Consider the following 10,294-nt stretch of genomic DNA (forward strand, 5'->3'; position numbering starts at 1 on the left):
CCAGGTCTGGTAACATCCTGGTAAATCTCCTCTGCACCTTTTCCAATGCTTCTACATCCTTCCTGTAATGGGACAACCAGAACTGTACACAATGTTCCAAATGGGGCCACACTACCATCTTGTATAGTTGCAGTATTTCACTAAGGTTCTGGAACTCAATCCTTCTACCAATAAAACCGGACACACTATATGCCTTCTTAATAGCATTATCAACCTGGGTGGAAACTTTCAGGGATCTATGTACATGGACTCCAAGATCCTTCCGCACATCCACACTACTCTACCTTCCTGTTATTCTTACCAAAGTGAATCACCTCACATTTATCTGCATTGAACTCCATTTGCCACCTCTAAGTCCAATTCTGCAGTTTATCCAAGTCCCCCTGCAGCCTGCAACATTCTTCCACACTGTCCACTACTCCTGTAGTGTCATCTGCAAACTTACTAACCCAGCCACCTATGCCTGCATCCAAGTCATTTATAAAATGAAAAACAGCAGTGGTCCCAAAACCACACCATGAGAAACTGGACTCCAGGCTGAATATTTTCCATCAACTGTCACTTGCTGCCTTCTTTCAGAAAGCCAGTTACTAATCCAAACTGCTAATTCACCTTCAATCCCCTTCCTCTGCATTTTCTCCAACAGCCTACCAAATGGAACCTTATCAAAGGCTTTAGTGAAGTCCATGTATACCACGTAAACTGCTCTACCCTCATCTACATGCTTGGTCACCTTCTCAAAAAACTCAATGAGGTTTGTGAGACATGACCTGCCCTTGACAAAACCATGTTGACTAACTGCAATCAAATTGTTGCTTAGAATCATAGAGTCAGAGATGTACAGCATAGAAACAGACCCTTCAGTCAACCAGTCCATGCCAACTAGATATCCCAATGCAATCTAGTCCCACCTGCCAGCACCCAGCCCATATCACTCCAAACCCTTCCTATTCATATATACATCCAAACGCCTCTCAAATGTTGCAATTGTACCAGCCTCCACCACATCCTCTGGCAGCTCATTCCATACACATACTACCCTCTGCGTGAAAAAGTTGCCCCTTAGGTCTCTTTCATATCTTTCCCTCTCACTCTAAACCTATGCCCTCTAGTTCTGGACTCCCCAACCCCAGGGAAAAGACTTTGTCTATTTATCATATCCATGCCCCTCATAATTTTGTAAACCACAATAAAGTCACCCCTCAGCCTCCGACGCTCCAGGGAAAACAGCCCCAGCCTGTTCAGCCTCTCTCTGTAGCTCAGACTCTCCAACCCTGGCAATATCCTTGTAAATATTTTCTGAACCCTTCACGTTTCACAACATCTTTTCGATAGGAAGGAGGTCAGAATTGCACACAGTATTTCAACAGTGGCCTAACCAATGTCCTGTACAGCTGCAACATGACCTCCCAACTCCTGTACTCAATACTCTGACCAATAAAGGAAAGCATACCAAATGCCTTCTTCACTATCCTATCTACCTGCAACTTCACTTTCAAGGAGCTATGAACCTGCACTCCAAGATCTCTTTGTTCAGCAACACTCCCTAGGACCTTACCATTAAGTGTAGAAGTCCTGCTAAGGTTTGCTTTCCCAAAATGCAGCACCTCGCATTTATCTCAATTAAATTCCATCTGCCACTTCTCAGCCCATTGGCCCATTTGGTCCAGATCCTGTTGTAATCTGAGGTAACCCTCTTCGCTGTCCACTACACCTCCAATGTTGGTGTAATCTGCAAACTTACTAACCGTACCTCTTATGCTCGCATCCAAATCATTTATGTAAATTACAAAAAGTAGAGGACCCAGCACCGCTCCTTGTGGCACTCCACTGGTCACAGGCCTCCAGTCTGAAAAACAACCCTCCACCACCACCCTCTGTCTTCTCCCTTTGAGCCAGTTCTGTATCCAAATGGCTAGTTCTCCCTGTATTCCATGAGATCCAACCTTGCTAATGAGTCTCCCATGGGGAACATTGTTGAAGGCCTTACTGAAGTCCATATAGATCAAATCTACTGCTCTGCCCTCATCAATCTTCTTTGTTACTTCTTCAAAAAACTCAATCAAGTTTGTGAGATATGATTTCCCATGCACAAAGCCATGTTGACTATCCCGAATCAGTCATTGCCTTTCCAAATACCTGTACATCCTGTCCCTCAGGATTCCCTCCAACAACTTGCCCACCACCGAGGTCAGGCTCACCAGTCTATAGTTCCCTGGCTTGTCTTTACCGCCCTTCTTAAACAGTGGCACCACGTTTGCCAACCTCCGGTCTTCCGGCACCTCACCTGTGACTATCGATGACACAAATATCTCAGCAAGAGGCCCAGCAATCACTTCTCTAGCTTCCCACAGAGTTCTAGGGTACACCTGATCAGGTCCTGAGGACTTATCCACTTTGAACCGTTTCAAGAAATCCAGCACTTCCTCCTCTGCAATCTGGACATTTTGCAAGATGTCACCATCTTTTTCTCTACAGTCTATATCTTCCATTTCCTTTTCCACAGTAAATACTTATGCAAAATATTCATTTAGTATCTCCCCAATTTTCTGTGGCTCCACACAAAGGCCACCTTGCTGATCTTTGAGGGGCCCTATTCTCTCCCTAGTTACCCTTTTGTCCTTAATATATTTGTAAAAACCCTTTGGATTCTCCTTAATTCTATTTGCCAAAACTATCTCATGTCCCTGTTTTGCCCTCCTGATTTCCCTCTTAAGTATACTCCTCCTTTCTTTATACTCTTCTCAGGATTCACTCGATCTATCCTGTCTATACCTGACATATGCTTCCTTCCTTTTCTTAACCAAACTCTCAATTTCTTTAGTCATCCAGCATTCTCTATACCTACCAGCCTTTCCTTTCACCCTGACAGGAATATACTTTTTCTGGATTCTTGTTTTCTCATTTCTGAAGGATTCCCATTTTCCAGCTGTCCTTTTACCTGTGAACATCTGCCTCCAATCAGCTTTCGAAAGTTCTTGCCTAATGCCATCAAAATTGGCCTTTCTCCAATGTAGAACTTCAACTTTTAGATCTGGTCTATCCTTTTCCATCACTGTTTTAAAACAAGTAGAATTATGGTCATCTGTTCTATCCTCCTATTCCTGCCCTCACTAGCTCATAGCACTGGGTGTAATCCAGATATTACTACCCTTAAGAACCTCCTTTTTAAAATTCTGCCTAACTCTCTGTAATCTTCCTTCAGAGTCTCAACCTTTTCCCTTCCAATGTCGTTGGTTCCAATGTGGACAATGACCTCCTGCTGGTCCCTCTCGCCCATGAGAACATTCTGCACCCTCTCTGAGTCATCCTTAATTCTGGCACTAGGGAAACAACACACCATTCTGCTTTTTCTCTGCTGGCCACAGAAACATCTGTCTGGACCTCTGACTACAGAATCCCCTAACACAATTGATCTCCTGGAAGCTGACGTACCCTTGTTGCGTTAGAGCCATTCTCAATACCAGAAACTTGGTTGTTTGTGCTACGTTCCCCTGAGAATCCATCACCCCCTACATTTTCCAAAACAGCATACCTGTTTGAAATGGGTATATCCACAAAAGACTCCAACCCTCGGTGCCGACCTCTCTTACCCTTCCTGGAGTTAATCCATATATGTGGCTGTATCTGAGACTTTCCCCCCTTCCTATAACTGCCATCCATCACATACTGTTGCTGTTGCAAATTCCTCATCGCTTTTATCTGTCTCTCCAACCCATCCACTCAATCTGATAAGATTCGCATCCAACAGCATTTATGGCAGATATAATCCACAGTAAACCTTAAACTCTCTTTAAACTCCCCCATCTGACAAGAAGCACATATCACTGCAAAGGCCATTTTTGCTCCTTCACAATCTACAGACCCAGAAAATAACACTGTCTTATTCCTCTACAAACACTGCCCCAGGTTAAATTAATAGCTATGGCTTATATTTTAAGTTTAATCAAGAGACTTATCTCCAAAAACATATAATCAAGAAAGAATCCACTATACTCACTACTGCAGCCTTTCTCTTGGACAGACTTAAAACAACAATTAACTTCTCTGATTCTGTGCTGTGAACTTCGCCCAACAGTTCCTCCAAGGTTAGTTGTGAATTTCACTGTTAATTTTCCCAGATGCACTCCGATGTCCAGCGATACACAAATTCAAGCAGCAAAGGCGGTAACTGTGCAGGTTTTCTCTCTGTCTCTCTTGCTGGGTGATTATAAATCCTGTCTCTCATAATCCTTTCCAAAACCTTTCCTACAACAGATGTAAGGCTTAATCGTCTATAATTACCTGGGTCATCTCCACTATCCTTCTTGAACAAGGGCACAACAGTTGCAATCTTTCAGTCTTTTGGTACGAAACCTGGAAAGCAATGACGACTCAAAGATCAAGGCCAAAAGTTCTAACATCTCTTCCCTAGCTTTCCAGAGAATCTTTGGATAAATCCCATCGGGTCCAGGGGACTTGTCTACTTTCACTCCTTCTAGAATTGATAACACCTCCTCCTTACTAACCTCAATCCTTTGTAGTTTAATGTCCTGTATCTCATTCTTCTCCTCTACAATATTCACCTTTTCTTTAGCGAAAATAGATGAGAAATATTCATTTAGTACCTCACCAATCTCTATAGTCTCCACACGCAACTTCCCACTTCTGTCTTTGGCTGGCCCTATTCCGACCCTCGTCATCCTTTTATTCCTCACATACCTATAGAAAGCTTTAGGGTTCTCCTTTATTCTATTTGCTAAAGATTGCTCATGTTCTTTCCTTACTCTTCTGAACTCTCTCTTTAAATCCTTTCTAGCTAATCTGTACCTCTCTATTGCCTCATCTGAACCATCTCGTCTCAACATCATATAAGCCTCCTTCCTCAGCTTAAGTAAACCACAGTTCCCTTGCGTTATTGCTTCTTCCCTGCCTGACAGGGACATACCTATCAAGGATACACAAAATCTGTTCCTTAAACCAGCTCCACATTTCAACTGTCCCCATTCCTTGCATTTTGCTATCCCTTTCTATGCATCCTAAGTCTTGCCTAATCACAGTATAATTGTCCTTCCCCCATCTCTAACTCACCCTGCACCACAGACCTACTCCTTTCCATCGCTAAGCTAAACGTAACCGAATTATGGTCACTTGCCATTAAATCAAACACCTGGCTGGTTCACTACCAAGCACCAGATCCTGTGTGGCCTCCTCTCTTGTCAGCCCTTCAACATACTGTGTCAGAAAACCCTCCTGCACACATTGGACAAAAACTGATCCATCCGACATCATAGCATTATAGCATTTCCAGTCAATGTTGGGGAAGTTGAAGTTCCCCGTAATGACCACCCTGATCCTTTCACTCCTACCCAGAATCATTTTACTGATCCTCTTTTCCACCTCCTTGGAACTCTGCAGCGGTGAAAACTAGCTCATATACATTCTGGGAATTCCTTCTCTAAGGTATGTGACTAATTTGATTTGCCTGATTTATATGCAGACGGTAGTCACTCGTAACTACAGATGGTCCTTTACCACATTCATCTCTGATTTCCTGTTCAATGCCATTTCCAACATCATCACAATAGCTTGAAAATCTGTATATCACCCTCACTAATGTTTTTTTTACCCCGTGGTATTTATCAATCCAACCCACATTGATTCTACACTGTCTGAGCTAATGTTTTCCTCAATATTGTGTTTATTCTCTCTTTTTCCAGTAATGCAATTTCACTGCCTTTCTATTTTTGTCTGTCCTTCATATTTACTAAATACCTCCAGCTGTTTAGTTCCCATCCCTGGTCACCCTGCAGCCATATCTCCATAATCCCAGCTCTGGCATACCCATTTGTTTGTGTGAGTAATTCATTCACTTTATTTCAATTGCTTCTCATTCATGTACTGAACTGCAACCAAGAGAAAGTGAGGACTGCAAATGCTGGAGAGTCAGAGTTGAAAAAGATGGTGCTGGAAAAGCACAGCAAGTCAGGCAGTATCTGAGGAGCAGGAGATTCGACATTCCAGGCATTAGCCCTTCATCACAAATGTGGATGGGGAAGGGAGATGAGAGATAATTAGGGAGTCATGGTGGGACTGGGGGGAAGGTAGGTGGGAAGGCTATAGGTGGCTTCAAGTGGGGGTATAATTGTGATAGGTCGGAGGAGAGGGTGGAGTGGATAGGTGGGAAGGAAGGTGGACATATAGGACAGGTCAAAAGGGTGGTGGCAAGTTGGAGGGTTGGATGTGGGATGAGGTGGGAGGAGAGAAGATTTGGAAACTAGTGACGATGTTGATGCCATGTGATTGAAGGGTCCCAAGGTGGAAGATGAGGTGTTCTTCCTTCATTTGGTGTGTGGCTTTGATTTGGTGGTGGAGGAGGCCCGGGACTTTCATGCCATTGAGGAAGTGGCAGGGGAATTTGAAGTGATGGGCCACAGGATGGTGGGGTTGTTTGGTGAATGTGTCCCAGAGATATTCCCTGAAACACTCCATGAGTTGGCATCCTATCTCTCCAATGTAGATATATCCTGCCATTTCTACTCTGCCTAGCTCAGTGGTAATCCTGAGATCACTATCTTTGAGGTTATGCTTTTCTTCTTCCTTCCCTATGCTCTGTTTTAGGAACTCATCCATTTTAAAATCTATGTTGTTGGTACCATGAAGTCTACCTTGCCAGAGGTCCTGTAACTGTTCTGAGATGTTCTTGATCCCCAGACATCAAGTTAGAAAGCAGGACTTTGCAGTTGTAATCTCTGGTTTACTCTTGGTGGCTTGTGCTAGTGATTGTAGCCAGATGGATACAGCAGTTAAATGAACAGCTAAAGAGTTTGAGCAGGAGGGACAACTGTAAATTTTGGATCACTGGGTGTATTTCTGGGAAGGGTGTGACTGTACAAGTCTGACAGGTTTCATCTGAACTGGAACAGAACTGGCATTCTCAGGGCGTGTTTGCTTATGCAGTTCAAGGGGTTTAAGCAGACTTAGCAAGGATGGAATGTAGAGTGGAGGTGCAGTATGGGTGATGCGTAGATAAGTGTATAGAAGAACCAAATCAGTCCAGAAGGCAGTATATGCATAATCACGTCAAAGCACAAAGAGGTTTGGCAATGCTGGATAACATTTATCGCAATGCAAGGAGTCTTTGAATAATGCGGATAAGTTGTTTTTAAATTTACTCAAGGGAGTTGGGCTTTGCTGGCTGGATCACCATTTATTCCCTGTTCCTTGAGACGGTGGTGGTTGAAATAACTCTGCAGAAGCTGATATACCATCATCAAGTAACCCTTTATCTACCTGTGGAAAGTCCTTGACACTGATCCAGCTCTCAGTGTGAAAAGAACACCTGACACTCCTGTTTATATCTGTCAGCTTACCTGATGAAATTCATATTCTATGATGTCCACTTGCCTGACCTCGTTATAATCACAACAGTGGTGAGTTGCTTTCTTGAACCTCTGCAGTCCGTGTGCAATAAATAGAGCCAGAATGCTGTTGGTGAGGGGAATTCATGATTTTGTTCTAATGACATTGAAAGAATGGCAATACTATTCCAAGTCAGGGTGGTGAGTGGCAGGGAAGGACCTGGAAACAATTAATATTACAGAAGAGCTCGTGTTGGATAAGCTAATGGAGCTAAGGATAGATAAGTCTCCTGGCCCTGATGGAATGCATCCCAGGTTACTAAAAGAGATGGTGGGAGAAATAACAGGTGGACTGGTAATAATGTTCCAAAGTTTGCTGACCTTTGGTGTTAAAGTACCTATTCGAGACAGCTCAGGGAATCCCTGATGGACTCAACATGTAAGCCTCCCTTGATTCGTCCCGAAGATCATACTCTGTGCTGGTCTGGAATATAAAACTCTTACAGACAGTTTAGTTTAAATTATTTCCTTGATTTACCAATGCATCAATGTTACGCTATACCATAGATACCCACAAGCCAGGCTTGAGCTAAGGTTCTAAAACCATTAGCAGAGTAGCGGCACCAGCTCTTACCCCTAAGAGTTCTCTCGGCTCCTCTCGTTATTGCTGCAAACAAGCTGTCTTTGTACAGAATTTGGTATTAAAATTACAAAAATGACACATGTCCTTAATCAGATAAGCAGCAATAAAATGGCAAAAGTTTGCAGAGGACAAGAAACTCATTGACAGGTCTGAGTACACTGGACTAATTAAGCTACATGCACATCAAAGTGGTGTAGTCAGGCCAGGCCAGGCCCCAAATGGCCGATTGCTTTGGCTAGATAACCTTCCCTTTTAACAGTACATCATAATGAGGGACTAGTCTATACAATGTGGGAAAGGTCATGAGGTAACCTCGCTCAGCTAACGTGCCCAGTATACATTGTCCTACAAAATGGCTTCTTCTTTTAAAATCATCTTAGATTGTAGTGGTTCTGTTCGCCGAGCTGGAAGTTTTTGTTGCAAACGTTTCGTCCCCTGGCTAGGCGACATCATCAGTCCTCTGAAGCCTCCTGCGAAGCGCTTCTTTGATGTTTCTTCCGGCATTTATAGTGGTCTGTCCTTGCCGCTTCCGGGTGTCAGTTTCAGCTGTCCGCTGTAGTGATTGGTATATTGGGTCCAGGTCGATGTGTTTGTTGATGGAGTTTGTGGATGAATGCCATGCCTCTAGGAATTCCCTGGCTGTTCTCTGTCTGGCTTGCCCTATGATAGTAGTGTTTTCCCAGTCGAATTCATGTTGCTTGTTGTCTGAGTGTGTGGCTACTAGGGATAGCTGGTCGTGTCGTTTCGTGGCTAGTTGGTGTTCATGTATGCGGATTGTTAGCTGTCTTCCTGTTTGTCCTATATAGTGTTTTGTGCAGTCCTTGCATGGTATTTTATAAACTACATTAGTTTATAAGCGCTTCGCAGGAGGCTCCAGAGCACTGATGATGTCTCCTAGCCAGGGGACGAAACGTTTGCAACAAAAACCTCCAGCTCGGCGAACAGAACCACTACAACAAGCAGCCGAGCTACAAATCTTCGCACAAACTTTGATCATCTTAGATTCCCAGAATACAAATTAAATTCATAACATTCCCAGATCTCAGGCTCCAGGGAAGAACACACAAACATTCAACCCATGACAAACCAGTGTTCACTCAAATCAGACCACAAACAGTTAACCTTTCCACTAGCTTCTGTCCTGTCTGTCTGTCTGTCTCTCTGTCCCTTGAACCCGTCACTCAGTGAATGTAATTTACAGAAGAATGCTTCTCCCTCTCACTCACACATGAACATCTCCCAACTTCCTTACTATGTCAGTTTCAGCCTTCGTGTTTTCCCAGCCTGGAAGGGGAATGAGGCATTCACATTCCAGAACAGTCAAGATGAGGGAGCTGAGCTTCATAAATTCAAATCTGCTCAATGTGGTATACATGAAAATGTAGCAGGATTGTTAAATTACGTGCATATTCCACTCAGCTTACTAAATTACAGGTTATTTTCCTATTGAGTATGAGTCTTTAATATAAACAGAAATTTAGCTATGGGTGACACAGTGGTTAGCACTGCTGCCTCACAGCGCCAGAGACCCGAGTTCAATTCCCACCTCAGGCAACTGACTGTGTGGAGTTTGCACATTCTCCCCGTGTCTGTGTGGGTTTCCTCCAGGTGCTCCGGTTTCCTCCCACAATCCAAAAATGTGCAGGTCAGCTGAATTGGCCATGCTAAATTGCTTGTAGTGTTAGGTGCAGGGGTAAACAAAGAGGAATGGGTCAGAGTGGGTGCGCTTTGGCAGGTTGGTGTAGACTTGTTGGGCCGAAGGGCCTGTTTCCACACTGTAAGTAATCAAAGTAATCTAAGTTATCTGACATCATACTGTGAAATATGCACAATCTTCCAGCCCCTGGCATGAGAAGGAAGTACTGCCACACATTCTACAATTAAATAAATGTTCTCAGCCTATTTACACTGATCCATTTACACTAAGGACAGGTATCCCCAATTCTTTTGAACAAATGCCCCCAAACCCCCACCCCCCATCATGGTCAAGCACTTTCCCGCATCTCCTGTAATATGTAACGTGTTATACGTAAGGCTAAAAGCTTTCTCACTGGAGCAGTCCAACCAGATTGGGAAATAGCAAATGTGACACCACTGTTTGCAAAGAGAAGTAGACAAATGATAGGAAATGGGCAGCAGGTCAGGCAGCATCCAAGGAACAGGAGATTCGACGTTTTGGGCATAAGCCCTTCATCAGGAATGAAGATGAAGGGCTGATGAAGGGCTTATGCCCGAAACAGCGAATCTCCTGTTCCTTGGATGCTGCCTGACCTGCTGCGCTTTTCCAGCAACACATTTTCGGCTCTGATCT

Source organism: Hemiscyllium ocellatum, chromosome 35 (genome assembly GCF_020745735.1).
Source record: "Hemiscyllium ocellatum isolate sHemOce1 chromosome 35, sHemOce1.pat.X.cur, whole genome shotgun sequence".
Taxonomy (NCBI): domain Eukaryota; kingdom Metazoa; phylum Chordata; class Chondrichthyes; order Orectolobiformes; family Hemiscylliidae; genus Hemiscyllium; species Hemiscyllium ocellatum.